A 20,688-nucleotide genomic window follows, 5' to 3' on the forward strand; every position below is an offset into this window, starting at 1 on the left:
GAGATGGAGCAGGTTTCAGGCAGTTTCTGGTTGCATGTAAGGCATACAGTGAGTGGTGATTCACCCCCTCAACACCATCAAACCTTCAGATTATGAGTGGGTTGAATCCTGTAAGGTCGTAGGCACATTATAAAAATAAACACAGACCTCTGAGGTAGATAGGTGACTGGTAAGAGGGCAGTAGCTGGGATAAATCAGATCATTCCTCTTTTTTATGAACACTGAGAACAAATTCAACTGTTCCTACTTCCAGGCTCTAAGGCTTTGCCTCCTCTTTGCATTGCTGGCATTGGTGCTGTAGTGCATGTCTCTGACACCAAGGAGAGGTCCTGCCCATGTAAAAGTTTTTGAGTGCATTTGAAGGTGCTGAGTGCTCTTTTCTGGTGCTAGACCACAATAATAACAATGGGCTAGCGAGGAACTTCTCTAAGACTCAGTGAGACCAGAATTAAAGGTCATACATGCCCACACTTTTGTTTTGAGTTACTAGTTAAGGAGTGAAGTAGATAGAGGGGAGGGATTATCCCCCTCTACTCAGGGCTCATCAGAGCACATCTAGAATGCCATGTCCAGTTTCACACTCTCTTCCTCAAATCCAAGGAAGTTGAGGCATGTTCAGCAAGATGTTAGGGGTTGGAGCACTTGCCCTGTGAGGAGAGGCTGACGGATTTGTCTAGCCCAGCCTGAACAGAGAAGTCTTTGGAAGGACCTAAGAGCAACCCCTGAGCACATACAAAGAGACCAGAAAGAACACATTGCCAGAATCCTCACAGCACTACACATTGGGAGGACAAGCAACAAGGGGCTGAAGTTGAAATGGGAGGCTTGAGCTGCATATAAGGATACACTTCTCCAAGGGGAGAGAGTCAAGCACTAGATTGGGTCACCCAGTGAGTTGTGCAGGCTCTGTTCTTAGAGTTTTTCAAGGTTGGTCAGACAGGGTCCCAGGAGACCTGGTCTGAGCTTACAGCTGTGTCTGCACTGAGCAGGAAGTTGGAGTAGAGACTCGACATCCCTTCCAGCCTGATACTTGTGTGATCCTGTGTCTAGGTATCCCATACCCTGAGGTCATGGAAAGTTTTAGGTGAAGTTTTTGGGTGAAGGGTTGAAAAGATTAAAAAGAATGTATTTTAACTCTGCTTTCCAGCTTTGACCAACTGATTTCACTCCAGTCCAGCAGCAGTGATACTTCCTTGGATTTCTCTCACCATGATCAGGCAGTGGACTTATACATGATGTCCTGACAGCTCAGAGGACAGGGTGCTGGGCAGAGGGGATAGGATGCCCACTGCCTGAGGAGTTTCTAATGGTAAAACAGGATTTAATTGAGTGGGATTGGCTAAGCCTTTTGGGATGCATTGTAGGCTCAGAGACAGGAACAGAAATCCAGCTTTGTCCAGCAAGATATAACCAGTGGGATACCTTGGCAAATAAACTGTTAATAGAGATACAGTGCAGGTAATATTGGCCAATTTTGACCGTTTTAATCTCCACAGAACACAAAATCAATATCATATCAATGCATTAAAAAATTTCCTCTGAATATAACATCTCCTCAGAATACAAAATCAATGTCATGAAAATAGTTGCAAATATTTGTGGTATTTCACTTTCCAACCTAAAATTAATTGTGTGCAAATTCACCACTGAGAGTGGGGCACTCGTGTTGCTTGTGGGGCAATCACTGTGCTCGACAGTGCCACTGTATCATATTTTTCCTTCCTTTCTTGCAGATCAGAAACTGAGTCTCTTCCTTCTCTGTGGATCCCAGTGCTGAGAAACCAGCAGCAGTCAAGAGAAGTCACCGTGTTTGTATGTTGTTGGTTTTTTTATGAATGCAGGAATTACCACAACTGAATGAATAATTCATTCATGAAAATGATGCTTGAAAAAGAAAAGTATTCTTCTGTTATTCTTGGAAATTGTTAACCCAGTTGCTTTTTTTTGCCTTTTCTGCGGTGGGACTTGGCTGTCTGAGAGCCAGCAAGTTCATCTCAGTGAAAGTTGGTGAGTGGGGGGCAGGAAAGATGCAGGCCCTTCCCTGCTGCCACTGATGGCTTTTGTGGGTGTTCTCAGAAAGTCCTGCCGAGCGCCCCGGGTGACTCACCGGCAGCTGACTGAAGGCAGGCAGGAGGCCAGCAGCCCCTGCACAACTGGAAAGTACAGAGCCATCCCAGTGTGTGCCAGAAAAAGGAGAAGATGCCATGCAGTAACGTGTCTGTCTGCCTTGTCTGTCTGTCACAAGGCTAGCAAAAACTGACTCTGTTCTTTGTAGGATATATGAGAGCATGGTGCTGTTGACATCACCTTGTTCTTGCAGGAGGGACTGTTGGATGGTCACATGGAAAGGCGAGGAGCTATTGCAGGCTTTTTCCAGGCTTCTTGGCAAACAAAATTTTCTAGGACATACACAGTCTTTCACAGGTACAGTGTAGTATCTTTTAGGGCCAGGTTCAAGTTTACTCAGTCAAAACTACCCACTCCCTTAGGAAGCTCCTTTTGCTGCTTTCTGGCAGGCAAGTGGTGGATACCCAAAGGGATAATGCACATGGTCATAAATGGATTGGGGTGTAAAATACAGTCCAGGTCTCATCTCCTTCACTGGGGACTCTGAAGAGCATTCTGCATGTTCACCCTGGAGCTCATGAAATCTTTTCCCTACAGAACTGTGCCTTTTGTGCCAGGCAATCTCTGAAGGTCTTCCTGTGATCATCTTCTTTATAGGATGTCCCTTCTCTGTGGACTTTCTGGTGCACAAGGAAGGTTCTCCTCCTCCCTCCACCCCTTGGGCCACCCACCCAGACAAACCCTTCTTGTAGACCTGGAAGTATTCAATTTTCTTCTAAACTCCTATATAACCTTGAGACTCATGGTTAGTTTTGACTAACAGGCTCAAGTCTGCCTGGCAGGGTATTTTTGGGTGAGGGGACAGGCAGCGGGGGCAGGAGGGTCAGGAAGAGAAACAGACACACATTCTGATTCCTGGCACTTTTAAAAAGTGTCAAGATGAATGGCTGCAGAGGGTGATCCCAATGGGATCTGGGTGGCCCCAGAACCCTGCTTAGGCAGAGCTGCAGTTTGCAGTCCACCAGCAGCTGTGGCTTACACTAACAGCCTTACCATGGCCTGCCTGGACATCCCAGAGCCGTGTCTGACACTCACCAGACACGATCCTGACCCTCATTCACACAGCTGTATCCTGTCCCCTTTCCTGGGGAGTTTCCCAGTGCTGAATCCTTGCCAGTTCCTTCCTGGCCATGCATGTCCCAGGCTCATTAACCATGAAGGTCCAGCTGCAGCTGCAGCAAACCATGGTGTTTCAGAGAGCACCCTCCCCCCAGCCCCGGCTCCCACTGACACCTAAGTTACTCATCTAAGGCAGGAAAGAGCCCTTCCTGGTTTCAAGCCTCTGGGGAAATGCTGGGGCATGGATTCAGTGTGATAAAATGCAGAGCAAATGGTGATTCAATTTTGATTCAAAGTCCCCGGTGAAGGGCAGAGACAACTTGGCTTTGTCTCTTTTTACCTTGAAAGGGCAGTTCTCCACCAGTATCACATCCTGGGAGGGACAAGAATACACATCCTCCTTCCCCAGGGCCAAAAGTGGCAGGGTTTTGTGAGGGAAGTCCATTGAAATGCCCACAAAATCCACATCTCTTGTTTCCAGCTAACAAGTACCATTCAGCTGCTGTACCATGACTCAGATTGCAGGGAAAATGCTACAAGCTGCTTTCTGGGGGTAGGAATGCGGGTATTCCCATTTCCAGTGGCCAAGGTGAAGAGGTTTGCTGGAGCACCACAGCTGCTCTTGCTGATGCACACCTTGAGAGCCCCACGAGTGATGCTCTGGGGACAAGCCTAGAAGAAGTTTACATAATAGCAGCTCAGGCTAGGGGGATTGAATCACCACTTAGGTAGCTGCCCTAATATGGGCAGGATGTAAAACTGGAGTTTAAAGAGGGAACTGACACTTGTGTGTAGGGATGAAAATAGTGAAGTGTTCATTTTTTTAGTGAGAGTGCCTGATCTTCAGCTGAGAGAGGGAGTTTTTCAGAGTGCAGGCACATGCCTGTGGTTCGTACCACCTGACGACCATTGAAGCTATAAAAATGTTAATAGGTATTTTCTGTGGTGAATACAAGAGAAAACTGCACAGCAGCCCCTCTAAAAACAACTGGCCTCTGCAAACATTCAATACTTTATAAAATCAGGGGTTCATAATGCCAGTATGGGAGATTGCAGCAGGCACTGTGTCCCTCTGCTGCTGAGAGCCTGGTTTCCAAAGGTGAGGGTGGAGAGGAGGTGAGGTGTGTGGTAGTGTTTCAGATTTTAGGAGCTCTCTAAACACAGACACAGAATCTAGTTTTAGAAGAGACTGTTTATTATCTGCAGAGTGCAAGGTGGAGGTTTCCACAAATCAAGTACACCAAGTGATAGAAAGTTTAATCTTTTATTCAGTAAAATTTACATTTACCTAATACATATTCTCCGCCTACTTAATGCATATTTATTTAGGCATAAAATAAGATTAGATATAATCTTACACAAGGCTTGAAACACAAAGTTCTTTTCTTCATTAAGCAACTTCTATTGTAGAAGTTATTTGATGACATCAATTACACTTTGGAAAGGTGAGAAAAGTCAGCTTGAAGACATCAAGTCCTTTTGTAGATTTCAGCCTGGGGACAGATAATTCAACTTGAAGGCATCAGTAGCAGGGGAACCCCATAGGGATCAAGCAGGAACCAACTAGTTTTCATATGCTTGCAGTAACTGAAACTTCTTTCTTTTTCTGTAGGTGTTTTGTTTATTTTTTAGTATCCCTTTACCTGATAAAAAGGTGTGACAATCAATTTTTTTAGCCTAACCCAAATGGGATTCAGCAACAATCAATTCTGTGACACTGAACTCAGCAATATTCAGAGGAAACCCTCAGGGACAGATCCCTTCTGGAGCTACTGGAACAAATCTTTTAGGACACCTCTACTGTCACAGCAGGGACATCAGCAAGCAATGCCACAGCCCCACAGCACTTGGCTACAGACATGCATGTGTCATCTGCAGGACACTCGGGATGTTTTTTGTCAGCCTGGCACTGCACCAGGATAAAAAAATTATAAAAATTATAAGAATTATCAGATCTATGTTTTTATGGAGACAATCAGTTTAGGTTCAGAGCCACCCCAGGAACTACTACTACCACATCCCAGTGGTACTACTGTACTAGCATCCAGAGCAAATCTCTGGAATGGAATAGAATAGAATCACTTAGATTGGAAAGGACCTCTAAGATCACCGAGTCCAACCTTTAAACCAGCACTGCCAAGTCCACCACTAAACTGTGTCCCTGAGTGCCACATCTACTTTTCTTTTAAATACCTCCAGGGACGTATACCTCTACCACTTCCCTGAACAACTTATTCCAATGCTTGACAGCCCTTTCCATAAAGAAATTTTCCTGAGTCTAAACCTCGTGTATGGCAACTTGAGGCCATTTCCTCCTGTCCTGCCAATTGTTCCCTGGAAGAAGAGACTGATCCCCACCTGGCTACACCCTGCTTTCAGGGAGTTGTCAAGAGTGATAAGGTGTCCCCTGGCCCTCCTTTTCTCCAGGGTAAACACTCCCAGCTCCCTCAGCTGCTCCTCATAAGACTTGTGCTCCAGCTCTGTTGCCTTTCTGTGGACTTGCTCCATCACCTCAATTTCTGTCTTGTAGTGAAGGACCCAGAAGCGGACACAGGATTTGAGGCATGGCCTCACTAGTGCCAAGTACAGGGGGATGATCCCAGCCCTGGGCCTGCTGGCCACACTATGGTGTCATCTGCAAAGGGGTGCCCTTGATCCCCTCATCCAGATAATTAAAAAATATATTAAACAGGCCTGACCCCAAAACTGGTCCCTGGGAGCATCACGCATGACCAGTCACCAGCTGGATGTGGCTGTGCTCAGCACCACTCTCTGGGCCTGGCCACCCAGACAAATTGTACCCAGCAAACTGCACCCAGGCTGCCATGGGCTGCTACTTGATACAGGACAATGCTGTGGAAATGGTGTCAGAGGCTTTACTGAACTCCAGGCAGGTGATAGCCACAGCCTTTCCCTCATCCACAAAGCTTCTTGTGGCAGATCAGGTGGGTCAAGCAGGACCTGCCTTTCATGAATTTATGCTGGCTGGGCCATGTCCTGCACATGCTGTGTGATGGCTCTCAAGCTGATCTTCCCCTGGCACCCAGGTCAGATTGCCAGGCCTACAGTTCCTCCTCCTGGCCCTTCTTGTAGACAGGTGTCACAGTTGCTAACTTCCAAAGTGGCTCCATGAGCACTTCAGCTGGCTCTCTCTGGGGTGGATCCCATTTGGCCCCATAGATTTGAGCATATCCAAAGGCTGCAGCAGGACAATTTATATTCAGATTCCTCCTTAGCAGGTATGCAGCCAATTCATTGCTGAAACACTTCTGATATAGGATGTGGGCTGAAATGTCTCATCTTCATTGATTCCTATGGATTGCAAGAGCATGCCAGTCTGTTAATCAAAGGTAAAACCCTAGGCAGTAAGTGGGAAAACCAAAGGCTCAGAGGAAATCCCTCACACTGGTTTCACAGTCCCCTTCAAGTGATGGCTAAACTGCAGGAGGCAGCTTAAATAATCTCCTGTATTATTGCTTCCATCCACTGCTCCCTTTCCTTCTGTGTCAGTTGTAAACTTGTGTAAACCAAAAGGCTTCAATGTTCTTTTTTTCTCTGTTGCAGAGACAGTACAGAGCTAGTGGCAAAGCTATGGTGAGCTGAGTATAATTTCTTCTTAAGAAGAAAAGAGATATGAAAATTTCTGTGGGCACATTTGGTATGGAGAAGTCTTGGGGGAAGCTCAATGTTTTGCTTATGCCAGTACATCCTGCTTGTAGTAATATATTCAGAGTTTGTGAAAGATTTAAACAAACAGAAAGATGCTTGTGGGTGGAAAGAGTGGAAAAATACTTTCCTGTTGAGCTGTGAGTGTACTCTAGTGCTGGGGCAGGGAAGCCAGCTGGAGGCAGCAGGACAGTAATGTCCTCTTGTGAGATCTGGGGTTTCTTCCCTTGAGAATGCAGGACTGTTACTGAGATGGTGATTCCCAGCAGCATGTCACTGTGATACTGCACGGCAATACATCACCCTGAGGGGAAACCTAGCAAGCTTTCTGGTTCCCACTCCTTGAGGGAAGCTATGCTGTTGCCTTGATGTTCAGTAAAGAAAACCTTTTCATCCCCTTAATTTATTTCTGTTGCATTCTGAAGAGCTGCACCACAAATGACATTGCTTTGGCTGGTTTCATTAGCAGTATATGAGAGTGTTCAAAATGTAGTTCATACAAAGTTCTGTCATGTACCAATAAATTTAAAAATGGTCTTGAGTAGGGGTGTTTGCATACACCTGAGTTTCTGTGACCAGCTTATCCACTGCTAGGAATAGAGATGGTATTCCCATGGCAAAGCTCCTATTTCAGTTACATGACATTTGACATTACTGTCACTGTAATGGCTGTTAGCAGTGCATGGGCCTCATGTGCAGTGGAATGATTGCAAGACAAACTTGTAAAGGCGATGTCTAAACCTAGGAGAAGGAAAAGGAGCAAGGAGTCCATTTAAATGGAAGTCCCTAAGAGCTGAGCCTTTGTGATGCTTAGCATAACAATTGAAAATGCCAGCACTGGCAGATCTCTGCATTCCTTCTGCTTCTTCAGCAGACCCTGTTCCACATCCTGCCTATGCCTTAGGCATCCTGTGTCCCAGCTGAAATTCCAGGGTACCCAGAGAGTTACCATTTTTATAATAAGGTACTTAAAGTGTAGAGAACAGCAGTTTTGTGTTAAGATTTTGGTACATGGGCAAATACTCCATTCAGTCTGCTCCCTCATAGGAGTGGAAACCTCTGGCCTTGGTTCTTGGTGGTCCAGAAGGGTCAGTAGCATCTGTCCTGGCTGGATTTACCAGAGTGTGTCAGACTTAAAAGGAGTTACAAAGTGGACTTTAGTTAAATCAGCACAACTTCCCTTTACAGAGTTTCTTACAGTACTGACCTAAGAAGGAAGCAGAAAATAAAAACTTAGAGTTCCCCCAGCCCCCAGAAATCCCTGGGCTCTGTATTCTCTTTTTCCTGAAGAGCTGAAAATATGTCTGCTTTCTTCAGAAAAGGAGTAATTCCCTGGATTTCAAGCTATTTTTTCCTATCTCTGAGTTTATACAGTCGCAGTTTCTGAGGATACAATCCCTTCATTCATAAGGCAGAAAGGAAGTGTGAAAACCAGACTATTTCAGCACTCTCACCATCAGTCCACATCAAATCCTCATAATGAATCTGGGCTGTGCTGAGGTTTTCAGGATGCTCCCAGAGACTGCCAGGGCACAGCAATGAAGAGACTACTATTCCAAGTGTCTAAGTAATTACTTGATTTATGGAAGAGCACCACTCCTCCTTTCCAGCCTTGTGGAAAAGCACGCTGGCCCCTGTCCCTGTGCATTCCCAGCCAAGCTCCAAAGACACACATGATAGGTGAAAAGCTAACATTCCTATCCCAGGGGCAGGGGAAGGTATTCAGGCCAGCAGCTGTTGGAACATGAGCTGAGCATCCTTGCTGATGGGTGCATGGGGTGGGGATGAGGTTTGGGGGACAGGGAGAGCAGGGTGGTATCAGCTGGGTGAGAGGAGAGGGTGAGTGGTACACAGCCAGAGCATCAGCAGAGAGCTATGAGACCTCAGAAAGGATCTGGAGGGATCTGGGAGGAGAACAGTGCAGGAAAGAGGAAACAGAAGTGCAGAGAACAGAGCACGCAGAGAGTTTTGCAGTGTGCATGGAACAAGATCTGCATGGAGGATTTGGAAGGAAACATGTGGCAAAGTTGATGCCTGGAAAAGCTGACCTTCCTAATCTCTGGAACAGAGACTAGGCAGAGCAAAAATAATAAAATAGGTATTTATTGAAAGGATACACTTCGGGCAGTGCAAGAGCCTGGCTGGGCCTACACCCAAATCAAATCCAAGAGGGATCCCAGTCATGAGTCCTTACACTTTTATAAGTTTTGGTTCATCTACATGCTGGGGTCAGTTGTCCAACCACAGCCCCAGGCTATGAAGTCCCAGCTCCCTGGGTTGCCTCCTTTCCCTCGTTGTTGTTTTTGTTTTTTGGGTATCAGTTGTCCTTGATTCTCTAGCTGGAAAGGGATTGTTTTGTCTAACCACCCTGTGAAGAGAATTGTTAACACCTAATATGAAGTTTCACAGTTACACACTAAGCAGCAGAGAATCTGAAAAAGATATAAGTTAAAACCCAAGGCATCAAAGTCACAGTGCCAGAGGAGAAGACGAGCCTTTTTTGGGCTGCTTATGCAACAAAGCTGTACCTACAGGTGCTGACAGTAGCCACTACACCCATCAGTCTTGGTAAAAGCCACTGAACAAGTGCTGACAGTAAACAAAGCATTTATATCTATTCCAAACCAACTGAACTGGTTGTGCTTCAGAGGAAATTGTGATAGAATAAGTTTTTTGTTGTGCATTTACAACACTGGCTCAACAACCTTGCCTTCTGTGCACTATCCAAAAGTATTCAGGGAAGTTTTATTACCCTCAATTGACTGTGCTCCACGAAATGCAAAGATCCCAAGATCATAATGAGAAAGGTCAAAATGTTTACATTTAAGTATTTCCTTGTGGAGAGATTATGTTTTAGCAAAATCAGTCCTTGCATTTCTGAATTTGTAATTTCCAGGAAAAAGTCCGGTTTTATGTGGGGAACATCCAAGTAAAACTTGAAATATCAGGTGAATTTAATTTTCTTTCTGTTTATGAAAAAAGTCTTCAAAACGATGATGAATCAAGGAATAATATGTATTCAGGGTTTAGAAATGGAAGTAGAGGTGTTCATATTCTAAATCAGGGTAATTTAAGGGGTTGTGAGGAACAATACACTGCAACAATGATCCAATAAAAACTGTAACATAGATTGTTTTGTGCACATTAGTCTTCAATGACTTTCCCAGACGTTGCTGACTGCATTCTGGAAGGGCACCACCAGGTCATGTTTCATTTTCTTTTTCCTATTGCAGCTTTCAAATCCCCCTCAGCTTCAGCAAAACTAAAGAACTACTAAAAAGAAAAGACTGGGGGAAAAAAAAGAAAAAGGCAGCAGTTTAACACTGGCCCAAGAGAAAAGTAAAAAGTTAAACGTTAGCAGGCTTGAATAGTTAACCACTCCACATTTTCCTCAATTGAAGACAGTATAAAAACTGGAAAAAGAGAGAAAATGAAAAGTTCTTGTTGAAGGAATCCTACATGAGAACTCTTTTCACATTCTCACTGGCAGAAACAGGTGGCAAAAGGGTCCTACCATACTTGTGGATATCAGGTGAAAATAGAGTTTCAAATATTTGAAGAATATGTGTAGGCTCATGCATGCTCTCACACACACAAAAACATCCTGCTGTCTGCAAGACCAAGTACCAACCTGCCTTCTCAGATAGATTTCAAATTCGTAACTGATTTTAATGCAGATTATTTTCTGAGGTGCAATAATAGGACAACTTTTCACAATGAAAATTGTTATTAATATTTCTGTTTATTTACAGAATTTCTTAGAGACTTTATAGAATCTAGAAATGAGTTCATATCAGCATGAGAAGGACTTGAGCTTTAAGAACCTTTATATCTGACTGAGGATCATGGGTGAGAGGATTTATATTAAAATGTCCTTGTTAGGGTAGCATGAAATTCTCAGGGGACTGGTTTTCTAGAACAGTAGAGGGTTTCATAATTGTTTTCAAGGACAATGTTTTCAATTGAGAAAAGAGTCTCATTATGAAAAGCAGCAAATATGCATTTTTCTTCTCTGCTGCTTCAATGTTTCCTAGCAGACTGTCCCAGCAAAAACAACTCTTTTTTTTGAGTCTTTTGTTTTGCTTTTAACTTATTTTATTTTCTACTTCCTTCCTTTTTGTTTCCTGACCTTGGCAAGAAAATTTATGTGACTGGCTAACTTGAAATCTCTTTGGGAGGGGGCCAACTTCTCCACAATCACTTTTGAGTGCATGTAAAGATTAATTCCCCTTTCTGAGTAAGAAAGTCTCAATTCTAAACTCCGGTAACTAAAGATTGTATAACTGGAATTGATTCTCAAAATAGAAAAGAGAAAGACCTGTGAAACAGAAATCACATATAGCGGGAATCTTTATTTTTAGAACTTCCAGGTAAAGTCCAACCCCAGAGTGTGGATGATATATAGGATATTACCCATCTTTTTGATTTTCTTGTGCAATATTTAAAACTTGAAGTCGTTATAGGAGATGTTGGTGTCAGGCCAGTCTCACTGTGGCTGTAATGCCTTCCCTGTCCTTCCTTGTCTGCCTGGAAGTTCCTGGCTTACGAGATTTTGGCGTAAATGCAGAGGAGACAGAAGTCAGTAGGAAATGAGTGAATCAGTTGTCTAATGTGCTGTGTGTCACACAGCAGGAATGCCAGTATCTTCAGCAGTTCTTTTGCTCCCTGGTGAGAGCATGGCTCTCTCTCTGTCATAATGGTCCTTTTGCGACAAGAACTGGTGCCTACTGCTGCAGTGCCAGTATTGCCAGAGCTCCCCCCTGGATCAGTGTCATTTTTTGATGACCCTGGCTTGCCAGTGTCTGGTAAGAGTGGTCCACAGAAGGCTAGCATCCCCTGAGCAAGGCATGTAACCTGCAGCATCTGTTTCAAAACTGCTTGAGAATAACCCTCTGCACTTCTGCAGCGCCACACACAGTGCCCAACATTTGTGCTGGGAGAGTGCAACTGCCTTTCTTTTTGTTCCTGTTTTGTTCCTGCCCTTCTGGTGGTGTTTTGGGGGGAGCTTGGTCAGAGGCAATGACATCAAGGACAGCAGGCTGCATGCTCCTATGTGGACACTTTGTTTAATCAGAAATAAAAGGGGTTTCAAGAACTCCCCAATGTCAGCTTAACCCCACTCCCAGAAGTAGGAAGTATGTTGTCCTTTAGTCAGAGGCAAGGTCAGTGACGTTTCTTTCTCTGATTATGAAACAGAATGTTGCATTCATCACTCATATTTCCTGATAACAGCAGTAGCGAGTTGTTCTCCCTGGGGAAAGAGCTGCTGTCACGTTTATCCTGCTGTCTCCCAAGGAGTGAACAGAGCAGGACCAGGATACCCATCTTGTGCTTCCTCCTGGCTCAGCATGCCCAAGCAAGCTCTGGGTTGCATTCCCAGGCATCCTTCTGATGTAGGTGATCTCAGTTAATGGGTGCCAGGCACTAGAAAACCACAGAGCCTCTGTCTCCCAGAAGTGTTCCTGTGAGAGCACCCACTGTCACAGGGAGCTCCAAGCTGCAGATGATATCCTGGTGCCTTAAGGAGACAGCTACCCCTTGTTCTTTGCAATGATCAAGCATATTGATGCTGTATTACACAAGTGCATAAGGTGCTTCTTGGATGTGGGGGACTGGCTGTGGAAGTGTGATGAGAAGTGGCTAGCCAGAGTCATTTTACCTCTACCATGAGCACTGAGCTTCTCCAGCCTGTGGATAGGAGATAGAATCAGGAATCAGCACATGGAGTGCAGAAAGCACCTGGTGTTTTTGACTGGGCTTTTTTTTGGATGAATATCCCAAAGGATGAATATCCCTTGGGCCTCTTAGCTTCCTTTTCACCTTTCCCTTCAGGCTCACTTTGTGCACTCCTACCCTTTCTCTCTTTCTAAACCCTTTCCACCATTTCCCACTTTCTTCTTGTGATTACCTTTCCACCACACTGACCTTTCTGTTGTGGATGGGACACCCCTTCCCCTGGCCAGCAGCCACCTGGTCTAGTGGTGCTCAGCCACACTTGCATTTGCAGAAGGGCAGCAAGCCTCTTCTTGTGCAGAGCTGCTCTGAACTTGGTGTTGCATCTAAGCAGTGAGACTCTGAATTAACAGAGGGCTGTGAAGCAACTGCTGTGAACAAATGCATTTTTTGGCTTTGTTAAGTTTCTGAGACTGGTATTTATAAAGAAGATAAACACTTCTTCACAAAATGTATTCTGGTACTAATCAGAGAAGTGATCAAGAAGTAGTATGTGCAAAGTATGAAGAACATGAAGTAAACATACCTCCTCTGAAAATGTTTAAATGAGCTAGGAGAACTAGACTGTGATTTCTTTTGGATAAACAGAGGCTTTTGAATGGAGAGAGAAGGAAAAAAATCCTAAGAAAATAAGAACTTTATTTTTAAGGACCTATATAAGCTCTAATCAAGCACAATTTATGTAGTGTGACAGATCATCATCTCCAGCTTTTCAGTCTAACTCTGGAAGAGATTCACTTGGAGACTAAAGGCTTTGACATCAAGGACAAAAAAATCTTGAAACCTTTCTGACAAAATTTGTAAAAATCTTCTGTTAACTGAAATGAACTGGTGCCTAAGGGGACAGAAGAAATTGGCTCTGTGCAGAGCAAGAATTGAGTTTGCAGTGTTGAATTGCTACAGATCAGAACTTCCTGAGATAATGCTAGACTGATCCTTCTCTCTGTTAAAACTATCATTTCTGTGAAGAATTCTAGGTGATTTCTCAGATACTTTTCTGGTCCTTCAGTGAGAATCCTCTCATTTCTGGTGGGATTTCCCCCTGTGCACTAGGAAAGGCTGCTATGGCTTCATAGAAAATAAATCCCTATGTCCCTCCCGGGTACACAACTGTCAGGTCTGTGCTTTAGTTTGGTAGTTAGGATGTTTTGACCATATGATCCACATAATTTCTTCTTTCACTAACTCTGAGAGCAATGTTCTTCAGGGGTCCTGGGCTTCATCCGTAGCTCGTACCTCCCTCTGTGTTGGTTGCTCTATGTATTTATATACCCTCCCACACACACAAGCACTGGGGGTGAGAGCTGTAATACCTTCCTCTCAGACAAGTGGGGCCCATGTTCAGGAAGGGGCCCATGGAAGCTGTGGCTGAGGACTCCCTGATGAAGGCAGCTGTCAGTTTGTCCTCTGGGTGCACCAGTGCCAGGATCTGGCTGATGCCTCAACACAGGGTGATGTGTTTGTACCAGAGAAGCCAGGCTGCAGTCCTGATGTCTCCTGTACCAAATGTTCACACTCTCCACATGAGTGACCTGCACCAGAGAGAATGGTTTGGATTGGATCTTGAAGTTCAATCCCCCTGCCATGGGCAGGGACATCTTCCACTAGACCAGGTATCTCAGAGCCCCATCCAGGCTGGCCTTTAACACCTCCAGGGATGGGGCATCCATGGGCGTCCAATGTTCCAATGCCTCACCACCCTCACAGTAAATAGTTTCTTCCTTACATTGAATCCAAACCTACTCTCTTTCAATTTGAACCCATTCCCCCTTGCCCTGTGCTCTTGAAAACAATCTTGCCCCACCTTTCCTGTTTGTTTCCTTCATGTATTGGAAGGTCACAATGAGAACACCCTGAAGCCTTCGCTTGGCCAGGCTGAAGAATCCTAAATCTCGATGCCTTTCCTCATAGGAGAGATGTTTCATCCCTCTGATCAGCATTGGTTCTGCCACAATGCAGCAGTCAAACAAATCCCAGCTGGGAATGACATTTCACTGGGCCAGCAGTGATTTATAATTTATAATTATAACAGTAATTATGTTCACTGTGGCATTGATAATTTTTCCTATTCCATTTATATAGCACAGCTCTGTATGGGAATGTTCTGAGTCCTCTTTCTAGGATATGGAAAAAGAGAAGGATATAGGAAGAAGCAAAGACATAAGGATGATATGGCTGGCATATATTTTTTTTTTTCCCTACAATGCATTCTCTTGAATCTCGTGCATATATGGAAATACCATTTGCTCTTCCTGAAGAATTTCTGCCCACACAAAGAAGAGCTCTGTGCTGCAAGATAACTCCCTTTAAATATTCTCTCAAGGCAGACCATCTCCTTAAAAAGAAAGATTAAAAAAAAACATATTTCCATTTCTAGCTCTTCCCTTTTCCATATGATTAGTGCTGAAAAAGAGAAGGTGTGCCCCCTGACAATGTTCCTTGGCACAAGCAAATGTCTGTGAAAGCAAACAAAGTAAAAGGACATCAGCTGCTATGTTATGCCAGTAACTGTAAGTTAATGTTCCTGCAGGTAATAAACATATAATGAGCAGTTGTATTTGGAAGGTGCTGTAGCTAGTGCTGTCATGAAATATTGACAACTCTTGCTCTCTCTGTTTCCTAAACAGAAGTGAAAGGCTCTAGGGATGTCACAGACTGTTATGCTCTGCTAAACATCTTTTTCCCAATGCAGGAGTGATTGCTGCCTCAGCCAGCAGAGCCAGCTGCTGTGGTTGTACTGCTTAGGGCTAGAGCACAGTGACTGCATCCAGATCACAGAGGTCCTGTCACAGCCCTCTGTGCTCCCTGCAGTGCAGCTGGAGTTTTTGGGACATGGCTGACATTTCTTTTGTGTTTTCTCAGTTCAAAGGGTCTGAAGCAATGACAAGAAAGTGTGGCAGCTCATTGCAAAGGTACTTTTATTGCAGGAGGCCTAAGGAAACTTCCAGACTGGGCATGCTACACGGGTGAGGTGAGGGCATGGGGAAACTGGTGCCTCTGGGGGCCAGGCAGAGCAATGTGGAGTAAAGGTAGGCAAACCTGGTGCAGGTTCCCCACACCACATCATCAGATCATCCTGGGATGAACTGTTTGCCCCATTGCACCCTAGTTTGGTTAACAGCAGGACTTGATGATCTCAGTGTTCTTTTTTCTACCTTAATGTTTCTGTGATTCAGAAGGAACCAGATACCCGACCCAAAAGATAGGAAATGAACCAGAGTTTCTCCAGGGTGGATGAGCAGGGGGCTGGGAGTCAGGGTGGGACTGTTCTAACTCACATGCTGGATGAGGGAATGACAGAACAGAATCCACTCCCATCCACAGAGCCACAGAATCTTTAAGGTTGGAAAAGCCCTCTAAGGCCATTGAGTCCTACCATTAATCTGACACTGACATTTCACCATTTTGTCATATGTGCCAGTGATCTGGCACCATGACCCCAATTCTCATAGACTTTGGGATTCAAGAGAATGCTCATTTTGCTGAAGGCCCAGAAGCATTTGGACATGTCTCCAAGTGCAGCATACCTGCATAGGATACCTTTGAAAGGGCATGTCTCACTGCTCCCTGTTGTTGGCTGACCTTCCTGCTGCTTTCCCAGGGTCACCTGGTGAGCAGGTGGCCAGACACAGATCTGGAGCCACCTGCAGAACTGCCAGAGAGAGAGAGAGAGCAGAGTTACTGGAGACTGGCAGGTTGGCAAGAGCCAAGCTATCCCTTTGAAGAGCAACCCCCAGTCCTCAGCTGCAGGAGGATATGAGCCAGCAGGGCTGTCCTGCTACCCAGCTGCATGCCCAGTCCTGCTCTCTCCCACATTACTCCTGGAATTTCCCCTCCTCTCAGTATGTGGTAGGTGTCTCATAGCCCTCGGGAATCCTCAGAATGCAGTGGGGGGGACTGGGGAGTTTGCCCGTGGTTGCCCCACCTCCCAGGGACAGGCAGGAAAACTGGGGTGACTCAGTTAAAACTGCAAACTCAGTCCACAGAAACGAAAGCAGCTTACCTGGACCCCACCCCTACAGAAGGCACCAAGCCTGCTTTTAGTTGTAGGAATGGGGTTTCACATTTTTGGCAGAGCCTTCTTAACTTTCTTGAGTCAGACTAGCCCTGTTTAGATAAACCTCCAGTGATTTCCAGAGGAAGACAAGACATCTTTTTAGTGTCAGTGTAAATATGGCCATCAGGCACCTCATCTGTGTGGGTAACAATCTTCATCTAAGGAGCCTTGCCTTGGGCTACCGGCTGAGAGGGGAATTTTGGTAATGTGCCCTTTGACAAAGAAACCTGAACAACCAGGTTGACAAAATCAAGTGAGAAAGCACCAAACGGCAGTCACTTGCCTGCACAGGATACTCAGAAATAAGTGTAAGAAAGGACAGACAGACGGACGTGTGTTTCATTTTTCCTAGGATGAGTCAGGAATAACAGTATCCATCATGATTCAGCATGCAATAAGAAAAAGGAAAAAAAAAAAAAAAAAAAAAAAAAAAAAAAAAAAAAAAAAAAACCAACCAAGAGAAAATGCAGTTTAAAGAATTAGATTTGAGAACTGGCCCGGACTCACATCTCTGGCTTTAGCTGTGTCTGGTAACTGACCACAGCTGCTCTTTAGAGCTTTAATGTAATATCATAAGAGAAGCTAATCTAAACTGAACTCACTGCACTGTAAACTGGGGAAAAACATATTTACATAAGGATTTATAGTCTGTACATACTTTTACTTTTTATTCCTGCTAGAAAAACATTACCTTTCCACCAGCTGATGGAAAACACCTCAGGAAAACACCAATTGCAGCTTCCTCTCTGTCTGTCAGCACAGTGCCAGGGTACTGATGGTGTGACTGATGCCTGTCCCAACAGTATTGTCATCCACTTCCACCATGCTGCAGTGTTTGCTTTGGTGAGAGCATTCATCTGTGTTGGACAAGATATTTTCCTATCCTCTCTATTCCTTCTTTTTAACCTAGCAACAGTTTCCAGTTTTGGCAGCATCTTTCTTTCCTGTCCTGCTTCCCAAGAAAGCAAATAAAAGGACTTTGTCATTGGAAAAACCCAGCATGAACCATGAAGGCCACAATGAAGAGATGGAGGGCAGAGATGCTGAGATGAAAAAAAACACACAAAGCTTGTGGAGAGGTGAATGTTTTTGAAATGCAGAAGACCTGGCCCTTAGGCAAATGAAAGCAAGGAGGGAGCCAGTTGCAATGCAATCCTGCCTGATTTCCTTTTAAATGTGGTGAATTTTCTGGTATTTTTGCAAAGTATCTTGTCCAAATATGCAAAACTCCTCCTCTTGTCTGTGTTATCTCTGCATTGTTTTCTTGAAGATGCCTTTTGGTTCTTCACTTGATATCCTGAATAAATGTCACTCTGCATTTTCCATAATAGTGTTGTTTTTTGTAAGCTGCTCTGTAGGGAACATCCTGCTCAAGAGGCTCCAGATTCACAGGCAGTACCTGCCTTCTGTAGGATCACCTTCAAAAGTAATGCAAGGATACTTGAAATTACTTCTGTATCCCCTTTTTGAGACTACACCTAAAAGCCCCCTTTACTTAAAATGATGGGCTTGCATGGAGGACCAGTATTGCCTACAGCTATTCTGCTAGCAAGCTATCCAGAAAAGGGCAGTATTTTTATTATTTCTCTCTTTTCAATTGTAAAATAAAGGAGTGTAGGACACAGCACTGATCTTGGTCCAGCACTGGCTGCCATTTTGGGACTTCCCCTGTGCCCCCAGGCTGTGCCCCCAGTATTCAGTGCTCTGCAATAACAGGTTTGGTCTCCTCTGAGGTTCAGCCTAGCCTTGAATAATTACTTCTGGCCTCTCAGAAGCCTCTCAAAGCAGTCATCCTACACCTGCTTTCATAGAAATCCTATGCTTCCTTGCAAAAATGCTCTCCAAGGCATTGCCCCAAGGAGTAGCAAAGAGGACTTTGTGTTTTCAACCTGGGCTCACACAGGTTCTGGGAGTGCTCAGCCCTGATACTCAGATGTGCACACTGGCCAGTGAGAGAGCATTCTTGGCATGCTGTGCATCTGACTTAGTACAGAAACACCCAGAACAAACAAAAAAAACCCAACCAGAAGCATTGGTAGAAATGCCCAAGGCAAATAAATCTATGGACTCATTATGTGTAAAACCTTTACAGCAATATCAGGTCAGTTAGAAGTATGGAAGGTTTTCACTAATGTGGTTATGCCACTAAAAGCACTAACATAGATTCAGTTATACCAGTTATAAATTGCTTTTTACTCAGGTTTGCTTTCCATAATGAAATAATCATTCTGGAATACTACAAGATGGAGTTCCTCCTGTGAAGTCTTTGAGCACCTTAGGCTGCTAGAAGACATGGTAGCAAAAGCTGCCTATTTTTTAGATAGAAAGCCAAGGCTTTCTCTGCCTAAGTTATTACAAGACCCTCCTATCTGGGCAAACTGGCCCATCCACAGCAACACTGTGGTGCAAAAAAGTTTATTTCAGTAATCACACACTTGCATCTATATATAGCTTTAATGGGAAAACACACAGAGAGATTTCTGTTGAAGAAGGCTTCCACTTTACCCGTGGTGCCAGAGACTGAGGAGAGGAGGGAAGACTGGGAGACAAGTGCCAGTGATGGCTGGAGTCCTGAGCCAGGGAAGACGAGGGTTTCATGACCACTGCTGTCTGTGAGGAGAGGGGTGAACAGGTCAAGATACTTGTAAATGAGTATTTGATTGTGAGGTTTAGGAAAAAGGTGAGGAGAATCTCAGCAGAGACCCATTTGGAGGCTCTAGACAGAAGATAATATAAAACCCTTTTGCCAATGATCTTAAAGGGAAAGAAACCTAGAGGTCTTCACTGAAACAGCAATAGAAATCGAGGCTGTTGTTCTATAAGGGTGACACACATTCATAATATGAAGGAAAGAGCCAGAGGAAAGTGAGGGTGGAGTTACAGTCTGTGTTCTGAGCCAATCTCACAGCTTGTGGCCACTGAAAGAGGAAGGTCCCAGCCCACTGCCCGCTGCCCCCTTTCTCTCCTTGGCCAGATGTTGCCTCTTCCCCTGCCCTGCTGGCTTTCAATTCACTACTGTAAATTCAGCTGAAAAAAAATCCTGGGGGAAAAAAACCCAGGCTAAAAGTCTCAGAAGGACATTGTGTGCATTGTTAGTGAATATCCAGTGAGCTGGCATTCCTGGGGATCAGTGAGGGAATGGCAGGAAATGATGGGGCAACACAACCCTGAGAGGTGAGATTGGCTACATTTCCCTGTGTAATGCCAACCTGAGAAGCTGCAGAAGAGGTAGGGCAGGGAGATGGACATGGACTGTGGTCCTTGGGGAAAATGACTAGGCAAGAGGGGAAAGGAATTCGGAAAAGAGCTTTCTGACAACAAAAAGACTGTCTCTGTGCTGGTTGAGGGGCAGGAGCAAGAACAAATTAACTTAGAGGTGCAGAAATGTTTGAATAAGGTTCAGAAAGAACAAGCAAATTAATTTTGTAAGGCTGCAGGAAGTCAGCCTGGCCAAAGTCAGTCAAAGTGGTCCTCAGCTAGGAGCAGGTAATGAGGATCAGTTAGCAGTGCTGGTGAAGGTAAGAGCAGTGCTCAGCAATGCTGGAGAGAGCACAGTGCTCAAGAAACTCAAGTGCCCTAAATGTCAGATGCAGTGCGTGGGAGGACAGGGCTGAGCTGGAAGGCAGTGTGACAGAGTGAGACCAAAGAAGTAAACAGCTATGAGATTTCAGCAAAGTATTGATGTTATGAGAAAGGCAGAGTTAGCAGTGGCCAAAGACGGAGGGAAAGGCATTAGGAAAGGGGAGAGATGACAAGAGAAGAAGGGAATGTGGAATAGAAGCTGAAATGGGAAGGAGAAGCAGGCACAGATTCACTTAATGGTTATGTGAAGAGACTACAGCACCATAATTAATACTGCTTTAGCCTTTGACATACGACAAGCAACATACACTGTATGTAATCCCAGTCTGATCCTCTAACTGACTCCCAGACTTTTATCCCTGCCTATCCCCCTGCCTGCTTTTGGTGCCTGGTCCATCTGCATTTTTGTAGACATCTGCCTTCTCTATATTTCTGTATTTAGGAGGAGCCAGGGCTCCCCAGGT

This window comes from Erithacus rubecula, assembly GCF_903797595.1.
Source record: "Erithacus rubecula genome assembly, chromosome: 2".
Taxonomy (NCBI): Eukaryota; Metazoa; Chordata; class Aves; order Passeriformes; family Muscicapidae; genus Erithacus; species Erithacus rubecula.